The sequence below is a fragment of the Orycteropus afer genome, unplaced genomic scaffold (genome assembly GCF_000298275.1).
Source record: "Orycteropus afer afer isolate SDZICR_OR568_19922 unplaced genomic scaffold, OryAfe1.0 scaffold00014, whole genome shotgun sequence".
In the NCBI taxonomy this organism is placed as follows: Eukaryota; Metazoa; Chordata; class Mammalia; order Tubulidentata; family Orycteropodidae; genus Orycteropus; species Orycteropus afer.
The window spans coordinates 11,641,776-11,655,205 of record NW_006921601.1 but is presented as its reverse complement, the minus strand read 5'-3'; the positions used below and the strand labels follow the sequence as shown (position 1 = coordinate 11,655,205).

General features: G+C 41.3%; 1 pseudogene; it reads left to right on the top strand.

The window, feature by feature from the left end:
- Positions 1-9,658: 9,658 nt before the first annotated feature.
- Positions 9,659-12,670, top strand: LOC122151457 (annotated as a pseudogene).
- Positions 12,671-13,430: the final 760 nt, after the last annotated feature.

Below are 13,430 nucleotides of genomic sequence, written 5' to 3'. Positions count from 1 at the left end.
GCACAATGAATAAGGAAGACCGAAGAAGAACTGATGCTTTTGAGCTGTGGTGTTGGCAAAGAATGCTGAAAGTACCATGGACTGCTAAAAGAACTAACAGGTCTGTCCTGGAGGAAGTGCAGCCAGAATGCTCCTTGGAGGCAAGAATGGTCAGACTTTGTCTCACATACTTTGGTCATGTTGTCAGAAGAGACCATTCCCTGGTGAAGGATGACATGCTTGGTAAGGTGGAGGGCTGACGAAAGAAGGGAAGGCCCTCAATGAGATGGACTGACACAGTGGCAGCGGTGATGGACTCAAGTATAGCAAGAATCATGGAGCTGACTCAGGACCGGGCAGTGTTTCGTTCTGCTGTGCATAGGGTCGCTATGAGTCAGAGACAACTCGACGGCACCTAACAACAACAACAACATCCTAAAGAAGTGAGAGCCATGACAAGAACAGAAATATGCACACCCATGTTCATCGCAGCACTATTTACAATAGCCAAAAGATAGAAACAACCTAGGTGTCAATCAACTGAAGAATGGATAACCAAACTATGGTGCATACACACAATGGAATAATATGCAACCCTAAAGAATAACGTAGAATCTGCAAAACACCACATAATGTGGATGAACTTGGAGGACATTATGCTTAGTGAAATAAGTCAATCACAAAAGGACAAATATTGTATAATCCATTATTGTAAAAGACAAGGAAAGGTTTATATATGGAAGGAAATTTTCTTTGTTGGTTACCAGGGGTGGAAGGGGAGGGGAGGGAACACTGTTAGATAGGTAGAGATAAGTATTGATTTGAGTGAAGAGAAGGGCAATGTACCAAATGTGAGTGATCAACACAGTGGCATTGAGGAAGAGGAAGACAAAGAAGTACATAGGAGGTACAGACAACAAAGATGAACCCTTTTGCACACACAGTACTGCATTGTCAGTGAAGGCAAACATGGGTATACAGGTGGATAGATGATGGACAGGCTGAACTATTAGGTATGTCTATGCAGTGGGGAGTGTACCCACTGCATGTATAGGGTTGACAGACAATGTTTCTAAAGGTGTATTTGTATGTTCTATAAGAATTTCCACGGGTATAGTAGATCCGACAAGGGACAAGTTTGTAGTCACTTCTTGATCACAGCCAGCTACCCAGAGGGAGCGAGTAGTTAAACCTGTGGGCTTGGGACCATAGTCACAGGGGACATCAAGCTCAATTGGCATAACATACTACACAAAACATTGTTCCACCTACTTTGGCGAGTAGTGACTGGGATCTTAAAAGCTTGCAAGCAGCCATCTAGATGCAACGATGGATCTCTTCTTGTCCAGTGCAAAGAAGAATGAAGAAAATCAAAGATTCATGGAAACAATTAGTCCTAAAGACTGGTACACCATATGATCCGCAGCCTATACAATGAGACCAGAAGAACTAGATGGTGCCTGGTTATCACTGTCAACAACTTGGAGGGGGAGTCTATGTAGGAGATCCTGGATAGAGTGGGAGAACAATGTGAAACAAAATTCAAAATCATTTGGAAAAAAAAAGGGGGGGGGGACCAGGTTTGCTGGTCTGATAGAGCCTGGTGGAACCACTAAGACTATGGCTCTTAGCAGCCCTTCAGGTCTGGAATTGAACCCACACCTGTGGCTTCCAGCCAAACAAAAGACAGGCATATGAATTGAACATTTACCTAATGAAGATACACTCCTTGGAGAGAACAATCATGGGAGAAAGAAGGGCTGTTTATGCACAGGAAGACAGCTCAGAGGGCAGGAGGGCATGGAGTGATGGACACAGGGAAGAGGTAACTATTGGGAGGAAATAGGAGGGGAGCTGTTGCATTGGGGTAAATTATAGTCAGTGTCATGAGACAAAGTGCATGTGAACTGCTGTATGGAAAGTGAATTTGCTCTGTAAACTTTCACCCAAATCAAATTTAAAAAAAAGAAGAAGAAGAAGAAGAATATGCTAAGGTTGTTTTATAGGCAAAATCTAACTCCCCTAAACTTCAAGGAAAATATAATCCTACTATTCTAAACTTTTCTGAAACATGTAAGCAGAAAGTTTTCCAAATAATTTTATAACTCTATCATAAGGTTAATACCCAAACCTAATCATTAGCTCTCAAAATAAAATAAGCCAACTTATATATAAACATCTATATAAAGATTGTAAGGACAATGTTTGCAGCTGGTGTAATGAAAGAATGAAACACCATGATCAAGGAGAATTTATAACACAATAAGGTGCTGTTTTGGAGTCCCTGGGTGGTGCAAATGGTTAACGTACTCAGCTATTAACCAAAAGGTTGGAGGTTCAAGTCCACCCAGAGTGACTTCAGAAGAAAAGCCTGGTGATCTACTTCTGAAAAATCAGCCATTGAAAACCCATGGAGCGCAGTTCTACAGTGACACACGTGAGGTCACCATGAGTTGGAATCAACCTGACGACAAGGGAAAGAAAAAAAAAGTTTGAAATAGGTTAGAAACAAAAGAGGGACAATTGCAGGAAGAAAATATCCAAGTTTTTATTTTAAAATATAACTGTTCTGGTTCCGTGGTGCCGCTCTGACAGGAATACACCACAAATGGGATGGCCTTAACAAACAGGAGTTTATTCTCTCACAATTTGGAGGCTTTAAGTGCCAGGCTCTAGGGGCTGCCTGAAAGCCCCTCAACCTTGGGGTCCAGCTCTGTCTCCTGCTCCCGGCCCACTGGTGCTAGTGGCTTTTCTTCACTCAGACAGCCGCTGGCTGCTGAGGCTGAGAAGCCCCAAGGTTGATAAGTAAAAAGGCACAGTCCCAATGTTACCAAACCACACGGCAGGCCATTAACGTAAGTCCATTTTAAGTCCCAAGGTCGGCAGAGCATGGCAGGCTGCTGAGCAATAACACGGCTACATGCAGGGTCCAAGTGTGCCATAGCCTAGAGACCATACTCAAAGCTTCTCCTTATATACAGGAAACAGACCACATCCCAAAGGCAGATACTGAGCTGCTTGTGGTAGATCCCACCATGGAGTTGATTGCCAGTCTCATCATGGGGAATAACTATCACCAGCTGCCCAGGCACTCAACCAGGCCCAGCCAAGTTGACACACAAACATAACTACCACAATAACCCATTTAATTTACATCTTTTTCTTTTCTTTCCTTTTAAAAATATGTTTTATTGCTTTATGAAAATGTTTATCTAACCCCAAAGTCCCTCTAGATTACCTATACTGTATGAAGAAGCAATTACTCTCAAAACTGCTCTGGCTTACTTTTCTATTTTACAATTAAGTATCATTTCCCCATGTGTTCAGTATTTTTCATATTGTGGTAAAAATATATAGGAGCCCTGGTGGCACAGCAGTTAAGTGTTCAGCTACTAAACGAAAGGTCGATGGTTTGAACCCAGTAGCTGCTCTGCAGGAGAAAGATGTGGCAGTCTGCTTTCGTAAAGATTACAACCTTGAAAACCCTATGGGGCAGTTCTAGCCTGCCCTATCTGGTTCCGACGAGTTGCAATCAACTAGATGGCAACAGATTTAGTTTGGTAAAATTATACGTAACAAGACACTCATCTCAACATTTTTCACAAATACAATTCAGTGACATTAATTACGTTCATCATGTTGCACAGCCTTCATAACCTAATTTACTTCTTGGAATAAAATATTTCTTTTAATTAGAAGTTAAAAAAATTGCTCTATGTTATACAGGAAAAAATGAGTATCTGCAAATCTTTCCATTCTATGGGCAGACTGTCAGTAGAGATCCACGACAGCACGTTTTGGATCCTTTCACAAAGTTGTCAGCATTCTTTACAAGATACATTTGCCTCCATTACCCCAAATACTGTGACTCTGTAAACTTCCTTGTGCACAGCCTCATGGGAATGGAGAGAGACTACAAGGAGCTGACGATAATTGCTTCTGTAAACATCCCACCAAATCCAAATGCCAAGTATCTTAGTTATCCTGACCTGTAAACCCCTGGTAATGATATTTCCAATATTCCTCATTAAAAATATAGAAATCATTCTAGAACCAAAACAATCCAACACCTGAAACTAATTTTCTTGACACATTCATGGGTTTTAATGACAGCTTCATTAATTGAATGTAGTCATGTGGGGCCAAAAATCATGTTTTCCTTAATGATCTGCCAGATGATGGATTTATTTGGCTCCTTACTTTACTCCTGAAACATTTCAAAGGGAGAAAAGAGAAAGAAGGCTGACCCCTAGTATCATGTAATAAAGGAACTTGACCAAAATGCCTCCAGAGCATTTGGGGTGAGTCGATGTGAAAACAGTGAGGTGGGATTTTCAGGATGGGGAATCAATATGATGTTGTTAGGAGCCTTGCTACTCAAAGTGAGGTCCACGGACCAGTAGCATCAGCATCACTGGGAAGCTTATTAGAAATGCAACACCTCAGACCCCTTCCAAACTTACTGAATAGGAGAAGCACTGGTTAGGAGCATAACATTTGGAGTCCAATGGACTTAAATGGAACTTCCCACTCCATGTAATACTAGCTGTGAAGAGGGTATATTATTTAGCCTGTCAGCCTCAGTTTTTTCATCTGTAAAACAAGGGTAGTGGTACCTCCCTCAAGGAATTGTGAGGATCACACAAAATAAGCACTTGGCATAATAAATATTAAATGAATAATAGATAATAACATTATTGTGGCTTCCCTTGTCCATCCAATTTTGGAAAGAAAGTCTATGGAATCAGACAGATCTGAGTTCAACTCCAGGTTTTACAACTTAATAACTTTTTGATCTTGATCGTATTACCTAACTTTTTTGAGCCTTCATTTCTCCATCTGTAAAATGAGTATAATCCAATGTCAGTTAGGGACTCCCAAGTCTTAAGCTATAAACCAATTACACAGTCTTGAGAGGTCATAAGACTTCCCAAGATTTCTACTTTCTTCTACCATAGGACTTACATGGTGGGTTGCTGGTTATTAAGGTACTGTCTCTGAACTTCAATGTCTCCCTCTTCTGCACTCTGTTTTCTGATGCTAGGACTCTGCAGACTATGTGTCTCTTTGTCAGCTGGCTCTATGGTAAGCTCTGCCTATTAGGAATGCTACAGAGAAACTGAAAGTTACGAAAGGGAATGAGGACTTTCTCCTTTCTGCTTGCTTCCTGTTCCTATTAGCACTGCCCCAGCGACATTCCTCCACTCTGGCAGCAGTAATTGGTTCCAGAAGCACAGTTGGTACATAGTTGGTTCTAGTTTGCAGTTGTTCCACACTCTTAGAACAAGCCTCATTGTTAGAAACACACTCATTGAGCCCTCTTCAAAATACAGCACCAGCTGCCTGCACCTGTTCCTCAGAGGGCTGAATCTCAGCTTCACGGAGCCTCTTCTCCAAGCTCCAAACTCCAAGCTCCAAGGCACCACGTATATCTAAGCAGCACCTCCTCCCCAGACCTGAGCAGGCCTGCATCCATCCCAACTCTGCAGGCTCCTTTTCCAAGCTGTTGTTTTTGTTAGCTGATTTTGAGGTGCCCCCACCACAACCACCCAATAATGGTAACCCCGTGCACAACTGAATGAAGTACTGCCAAGTACTGAGTCATCCCCATGATAGACTGTGGACTGGACCATTGTGATCTGTAAAGTTTTCATTGACTAACTTTTTTCAGAAGTAGATCACTAGACTTTCTTCCCAGTCCATCTTAGTCTGAAAGCTCTGCTGGAATCAGTTCATCATCTTAGCAACACACAAGCCTCCACTGAGAGTTCCCTTCCAAAAACTAAAATCTACTTTTTAAATATCAAATTTTGTCACCAATAATGCTATTCCGAAAGGAGCTCTGGTAGTATAGTGGGTAAAGCATTTGGCTGCTAACTAGAAGGTCAGAAGTTCAAACCCATCAGCTGCTCTTTGATGGGTTTGATGAAGAAGATGAGGCAATCTACTTCTGTAAAGACTTACAGCCTTGGAAACCCAACAGGGATTGGTATGAGTCAGAATTGACTTGATGGCAGTGGGTAAGGATATTCTAAACAGCATGCTAATGGCTTTGAAAGCAATTTCCAAAGACACAATTTTTCAAACTACTTTGGGTTCTCACAGCATTTTGGAATAGAGCAGTAATCATGAGCATTTGGAACAAAGAATCAAAACATGTTTCCAAGGAATGAATTACAGAGTTAACATAACTTACATGGCATATCTAGAGAGATTCAACCTGTGTAGAGAGTAGTCTAGACAAAGACAGTGGTGTGGAGAAGCAAAGGCCAGTGCTAAACCATCATGATCAGAGGTCAACAAAGTCTCACACCAAAGTCAACATAAGTGGGATTTAAAAGAATCTGGAAAGAGTAGTTTAGTTTGTGACACTTTAAAAATATGAGCTGACCAAGCCTTAATAAGAAATTGTACCTTGAGGATGCAGGCCATGACTTAAGTAGAAATGAGTGATCTTACTCTAAGAAAAGCACCCACATATAGAGTTGGTGACAGTGTAGATAAAGCAAGATAGTAACACTATGAAAGAGTCATAGAGTTCGTCTCTTTTGACCCAGTCATTCTGTTACTGAAAATTAGTCCTAATTAGGTAAGTGAAAGGAAGTTCTTAAAAACTTATTCATAAAGATATTTATGGAAATGTCATATACAAGAGTCAAAAACAACAGATCATATAATTAATCATAAAAGGGGAATAAGTTAAAATGTAGAGTCGTTGAAAATGCTACAGAACACAGTTCTACTCTGCAACACATGGGGTTGCCATGAGTCAGAATTAACAGCTACTAGAAAAGTGGAAAATTAAAATGTAGTTATATTCACTTGATGAAACATTAAGTTATAGCAACTGTGAAGATATGGATATTTTTATTATATCGTATTAAGTGGAATAAAATAAAGACACAAAGTGTGGAGGAGACGAGAGAAAAGGGTACAAGAGAGAAGAAGGTTCAGTCCTCTCTGTTCTCTGTCACCACAAGGATGAGGACAGGGAGCACTCTGAGAGTCTAATACAGAGACGTCATGCCAGTGAATGTTAGATAGAGAAGCCATTCATGAATCTTCACCATCATGTGGATTCTGTATAAGAGCAATCACTCTCTTGATCCTAAGGAAGAACTATTTGGATAATCTTCACGATTGTGTGTGAGTTTGACTAAGAGTAAGAATTTTGTTACACACTGCTATCCCTTCCATAACAGGAAGCAGAGTTTTAAGGCTACACTATGGATTCTTTCTCCCTTTGGAATTAGCACTGAAAGTGGTCTTATGCCAAGAGAGGGAGGGAGAAGAGGGAGAATGCAGGAAGGATCTGTGCTAGACAGAGCAGGAATCTGTAGGAGATTTCATATACTCAAGTAGGGAGGAAAGTGATAGACCACTGAGTTAAACAGCTGGTCAGGAAAGAAAACTCTTAACAGTTGACTAACCAATTAGTTCAGGAGACAATTGGCTGCAAGTGGTAAATTGAGAGCCAAGCCTGGCCTCTGACCAAAATAGATTTTTACCAGGGCTTGGTGTTTGACCACCTGGACCTTCCAGGAGCACTTAGAGGACTGACTTTCTGTGAGCCTCAAAGATCCCTAGAGTTCTAAGACTGCGATACAAGGCATGGAAAGAGTTATTTCAACTAGGGGGAGAGGTGAAATTGTGGTTACCAAGTAGTATAGGCAGAAATCTCGTTTTCTTGGTGACATCTGCTATTACTGCAGAAAATACTACCTATTGTCCATTGAGATTATCCATCAGCTTTTGGATTGTTATATGTGAGATAAAAATAATTCTATTTATTTGAGCCCATACACTTTTGATCTATTTGTTTCTACAGTTAAGCTTCCCTTAATGGATACATATATTTCTACACTTGAATTTTACAACACAATTATAAAGAATCTCTTCTAGAAAAAAATATTCTAGGATGTCTTAAATTTCTCCAAGGACCTTTCAATCCATTGATAGTCAATTAATTCTTTTCTGGAACACTAAGGGAGCATTGTTCTATAAAACTTTCTGCAGTCATGTAAATGTTCTGTGTCCATGCTGTCAATGCTGTAGTCACCAGCCATGTGCAGCTCTTGAGAACTTGAAATGTAGCTAGTGAGGAACTGAACTCTTTATTTTATCTAATTGTAATTAATTTAAACTTGAATTTAAGTGCCCACATGTGGTAAGTGGTTATTGTATTGGACAGCACAGATAGTTCATGCTTGCTTTTCTTTTCTGTAATTAACTGGCCCAAAGCTATCAGATCTTTATTTGTCTATAGCTTACATGTGACTTGAGCAATTCTCCAATACCATTTTCATGGATTTCATGAAATTCTGCATCTTTTGCAAAATCTGAAATTTCACTTCACAAATAATTTACTCCTTTAGCATTGTAATTTGCAAGAATCAATGCAAAGTTGACCTCACATAAGTTGATGCAAGTGGGTGGAGACATACTGATATCCAGAGAGGAGGGATTGTAAGTGAAGGCAATATATAATTGGTCAGTTTATTTGTGAAGATTTCATATTATGAAAAAATTGCCTCCTTTCCCACCTTCATTACTATTCACTCACTGCCATCGAGTCGAATCTGACTCATAGTGACCCCTCCTTGGGTTTCCATAGCATCTCTATGGAAGTAGATTGCCCAGTCTTCCTTCTGAGGAGTAGCTGATGAGTTTGAACCACAAGTCTTCTGGTTAACATTCAAATCCCTTACGCACTATGCCACCAGAGCTCCCTTCATTACTACAGGGACTTGAATAATGAATACTAAGTCCCCAGATTAAGAACACCCAACTTACAGACAACTGCTACTGAAGAACAGACTGCTCTAAAGCTTATTATATAAAAAATTTGAGTATATAGAGATAGATAGATAGACAGACAGATATAAATTTCACACACACACACACACATATAATATAGTGTTTTGGGTGCAAATTTACATAGCAAACTTGTTTTACATTCAATGGTTCGTGCACATCTGATTTCTTTATTTTATTCCACTTAATAAAGCCCCAATTACCATCCTCAAACAAAAAAACTCTCCTCCCTGCAACCACCCCCTTTCTGTGCCTTCTTATCTATGCATTACTGCCTGTCCTGCTTTCCCTCTATGTGAGTGCTATCCCTCTGGTGTCTCATGGCAGATTGATCCAAGGAGTGCCTCCCCCTAGAGTAGATGGGTGCATCAACCTGGAGTAGGTGTTCTATATGTAGGTCTTTCTACTGTTGGGCTGAGACCCAATACATGGGAGTGAGTCCATTTCTAGTTCTGACGGGTAACCCAGGGCCATAGTCTTGGGGATTCTACCAGTCTCTTTCCAACCAGTAATCCAGGTCATTTTTGTGATTTTGAATTTTGTTCCATATTTTTCCTCCCACTCTATCCAGGATCTCCAGATTTGATCTCTTTCCAAGTGGTTGGCATTGGTAGCTGGGCACCATCTAGTTCTAGTCTCAGGACATGGAGGCTGAAGTTCTTGCAGTCCATCTTACATGTGGAATAATTGTTTCCAGATGCCTTTGATTGTCTTCACTCTTCTTTGCTCCAGAAGAGAGGAGATCAATAGTTGCATCTTAGATGGCTACCCAAAAGCTTTTAAGACCCCAGTCACTACTCACCAAAACCAAAAAAGTGTTTGATGAAAAGAGTTACCTGAAGCCTTTTGTCCCATTGAGGCAGGAATGGCAAAGATAGAGGAGCAAGATCCCAATAAAGAGGGGTTCACTAAAGTTTACAGCACAGTTCCCAAGAACCTCAGCTGCTACAAGGCCATTTATGATGAGAAAAATAAAAGCTCTGCAAGAACCTTCCTTGATGAAGGAATTTTCTTCAAGAAATTGATTCTCCTTTTCTTATTGTTCCCATTCTAGAACAAGAGAAAGAGAATTGCTGAGAGGCCTAGTGCTTGCTCTTGGTTTCATAGCAAGTGGTGAGCAGTGCTGGGGCTCAAACTTCCACCTTCTCACATCTGCCTGTGGGTCATTGAGCATTAGGCCACGATCTGCTACAGGGTGAGCAGCACAGGTGAGAGGCTACGATTTCTGAGCTTGTGTACTACTGTATACCACAGACATTAGCAAAATTACTAAGGGTTCTGTGTTAGGTGTTCCTGAGCATGCACAGTGCCGCAGAGAAGAGGGACAGAGTGTCTGGGAGCAGGTAGGAGGTCCTGAGACCGTGCAGCTCTGTGGATGGAGGTTAAGGTGCTGGAGTGGGGAATAAGAAGGATCTACCATGTGAAGGGCTCTTCCAGACAGTGGGAACAACTGTGTGAAGGACTGGGCATCAGAGAAGTTCTGAGCAGCCAAGACACTGAGAGAAGCACCTGTGGATGGAGTAAAGAGTCTAGGAAAAGTGGAGAGTCAGTCCTCAGTTCAGTGTGCAGGGTCTGGACAGTGTAATGTCTTGAAGAAGATGCTCAGGATTCCTCCCTGTCTTTTCTGGGTAATCATGGTATTATCTTGGCCTTTGGGTGAACGAGTGATATAAGCCATGCAGTCACATCCTCTCCCTGCCCAGTGAACATCAGTACTCCAGAGTTTGATGTGTGATTCAAGACAGGTAATTCAGGGTTGTGATGGGCTTTTCCAGTTGCACCTTGCAGGAGTCTCCTGCTCTCTGCCTTGGGGGATGTGAGAAGGAAGCCAGGGATACCTGGGGACTTGGTTCCAACCCTGTGAAGACAAAAGAAGAACACAGAGGACCTCATCTGTCCACAACTCACCCCTGTCTTTCCTGAGAAAACTGGCCTGGATTCAAGTTTTAAAAGATGCCAGAGGGAACTGCCTCTGCCTGGAAGGGCAGTGAGCCCTCCCTTGGAAAGGGTAATGTCCCAGGAGTATCCCCAGACACCTCAGCCCAGTGCCCCTTCTGCTTCTAGGAGCTGAGAAGAAGTCAAGGCCACCTAACTAGGAAGCAGAAGCTAAAGACAAGGAACAATGGGCCTCTCCTTGTTCAGAGCAAAGAAGAATGAAGAAAATAAAAAATGTATGGAAACATTTAGTTCAAGGGACTAGTGGACTATGTGAACCTCAGTCTATATGACCATGAGAGTAGAACTAGATGGTGCCCAGCTACCACTGTCAACCACTTGGAAAGGGATCAGTGCAGGAGATTTTGGATAGAGTAGGAGAATAATGTGAAACAAGACTCAAAATCATTAAAAAGACCAGGTTTACTGATCTGATAGAGCCTGATGACATCCCTGAGCCTATGGTCCCTAGTTACCCTTCATGTCTGGAATTGAACTCACTCCTGTAATTTCCAGCCAAACAACAGACAGACATATAAGGTGAACATTTACATCAGGTAGATACACTCCCTGAAACAATCAATCATGGAAGAACAGAGGACATTATTTGCATAGGGAGATTACTCAGGGGACAGGAATGCATAGGAAAGAAGGACACAGGGAAGAGGTAACTACAGGGAGGAAATGGAAAGAGAGCTGTTACATTGTGAGAAATTGCAGTACATATCATGAAACAAAATGTCTGAATTGTTGTATGGAAAATGAATTTGCTCTGTAAACTTTCACCCAAATCAAAATAGAAATAATAATTTAAAAAACTTGCAATAACACAATTACATTTCAAAACAAAAAAGTAAATAAAGAGACAAGGAGCATGGGAACCAGAGCTGCCTCAGTCTCAGAGGGTCATTCCACTGCTCATTGACATAGAGGATTCCCCAATGTCCCCTCATGCCCCTCTCTCTATATATCCTTCCCCTCTACCTTGCTAGAGGGGTTGGATAATTTCACCAAAGGCAGGGGCTAAGAGCATACAGAAGGCCTTAGCAGGTGGGAACTTGCTGGAGGTGATCTCGTGGTCAAAGAGACTCTGAAGGTAGCATCCAGCTCCCCGTCACTGTGACAGGGAACTCTGGAAATGACATGTCTACCTTTATCAATTCTCTGAGGGGCATTGGGATGAGGCCTCAGTTCCACTGAAGCAGTGATAATCACCCAAATACATGTCTTCTACTTATACTCCCATTTTCCAAACACAGTGCTCTAGGGCCTACGTGGTATGGGGACAGCTCCCCAGCCTAGGAACTATATGGTGGAAATGGAGTTCAGCTAGTATGACCTTTTCAACATCATTGCATCTGAACAATTCAGCATCAATCATGTGATGCTTGCCAAGGCCATCAAGAAGATGGGAACAAAGTTCTATATTGTCTGCACCAAATTGGACAGGGACCTTAGCACAAGTGCCTTCAAGGAAGGGCAGCCCCTGAAGAATATCCAAGAAAATATCTTGGAAAATCTCCATAAGGAGCAGATGTATGAGTCTCCATATTCCCATTCTCCAATCTTAACGGTTTATTGCATAACTTCCAAAATCTCAGGGACACATTGCAAATAGACCTCATTCACAGAAGATGCCATGGTCCCCTTCAGATGCTGTCCTTCACCTATGACAAGATCATTAATAACAAAGCGGTCTGCATGAAGAAGAAAGTAGCTGCCTACTCTTTCCCAGACACCTTTGGCATCGAGGATCCAGATGATTTGATGGAATTTCTGAACACCTACCAATTGCTCTTTGGTACATGGTGAATCTGTCCAGCAGGAGGCACAGAGAATGAGGACAGTAATCGTGGAGTATATGGACCTCATGAAGTTCCAGGATCTGCAGATTCTCAGCAGAACTGACTGCAAACGAACATGCATGACTTGTAGTCTTTAAGGCATTCCTCAGCCTTCTTAGCTACATCTCACTGTTAGGTAACCCTGTCATCCGCTACTTCAGATGAATGAAATGCAAACATATCCTTGAGATAGTTGCCAAGGAAACCAAGACCATCCTAAGGAAAGTCCTGAAAGACTCCACCATCCCAGGCTGAAAGCTGACTTGGGTCTAGTCCAACAGACTTGCCAGGAGAGGAACATCAGAATGCTTGAGTGTCTTCTTACTAGAGTACACCTTTCTTCACTCAAAATCAGGGAGATTTAATTTGATACTTTCTTATATTTCTATGGTTATAAATTCCTTGATAGGAATTATCAAAATTATTAATCTTTCTAGCACTAATCATAATGTTCTTTTGAGTAACAAGTTGTGTTGAAATCATTAAATGAGTTTCTAGGATCAGAATATAGAAATTTTTCACTCAAAATTTCAGTTCCAATGTGTCATGTATTTTTGAATCTTTTTTTCCTTAAAGCATTAAAAAAAAAAAAATTGACTGCAGTAATAAAGCCCCCCTCTCCAGCAGCAGAATCAAACCATGACTTTCCAGCACAGGTCTATCCTCTCCAATATGAGGCCCATCATCTACAACAGATCATCTTTCCATTAGCTTCTCCTGCATCATCCATTTACTAATGTTATCATAATATTTCTTCATGACTGCCCCTTCTGATAAGCAAGACACAATAGAACGAGAGTGAGTGTTAACCTTTAATCATGCTCTTTTTTCTTTTCTCTATCTAAACTGTTTTAACAA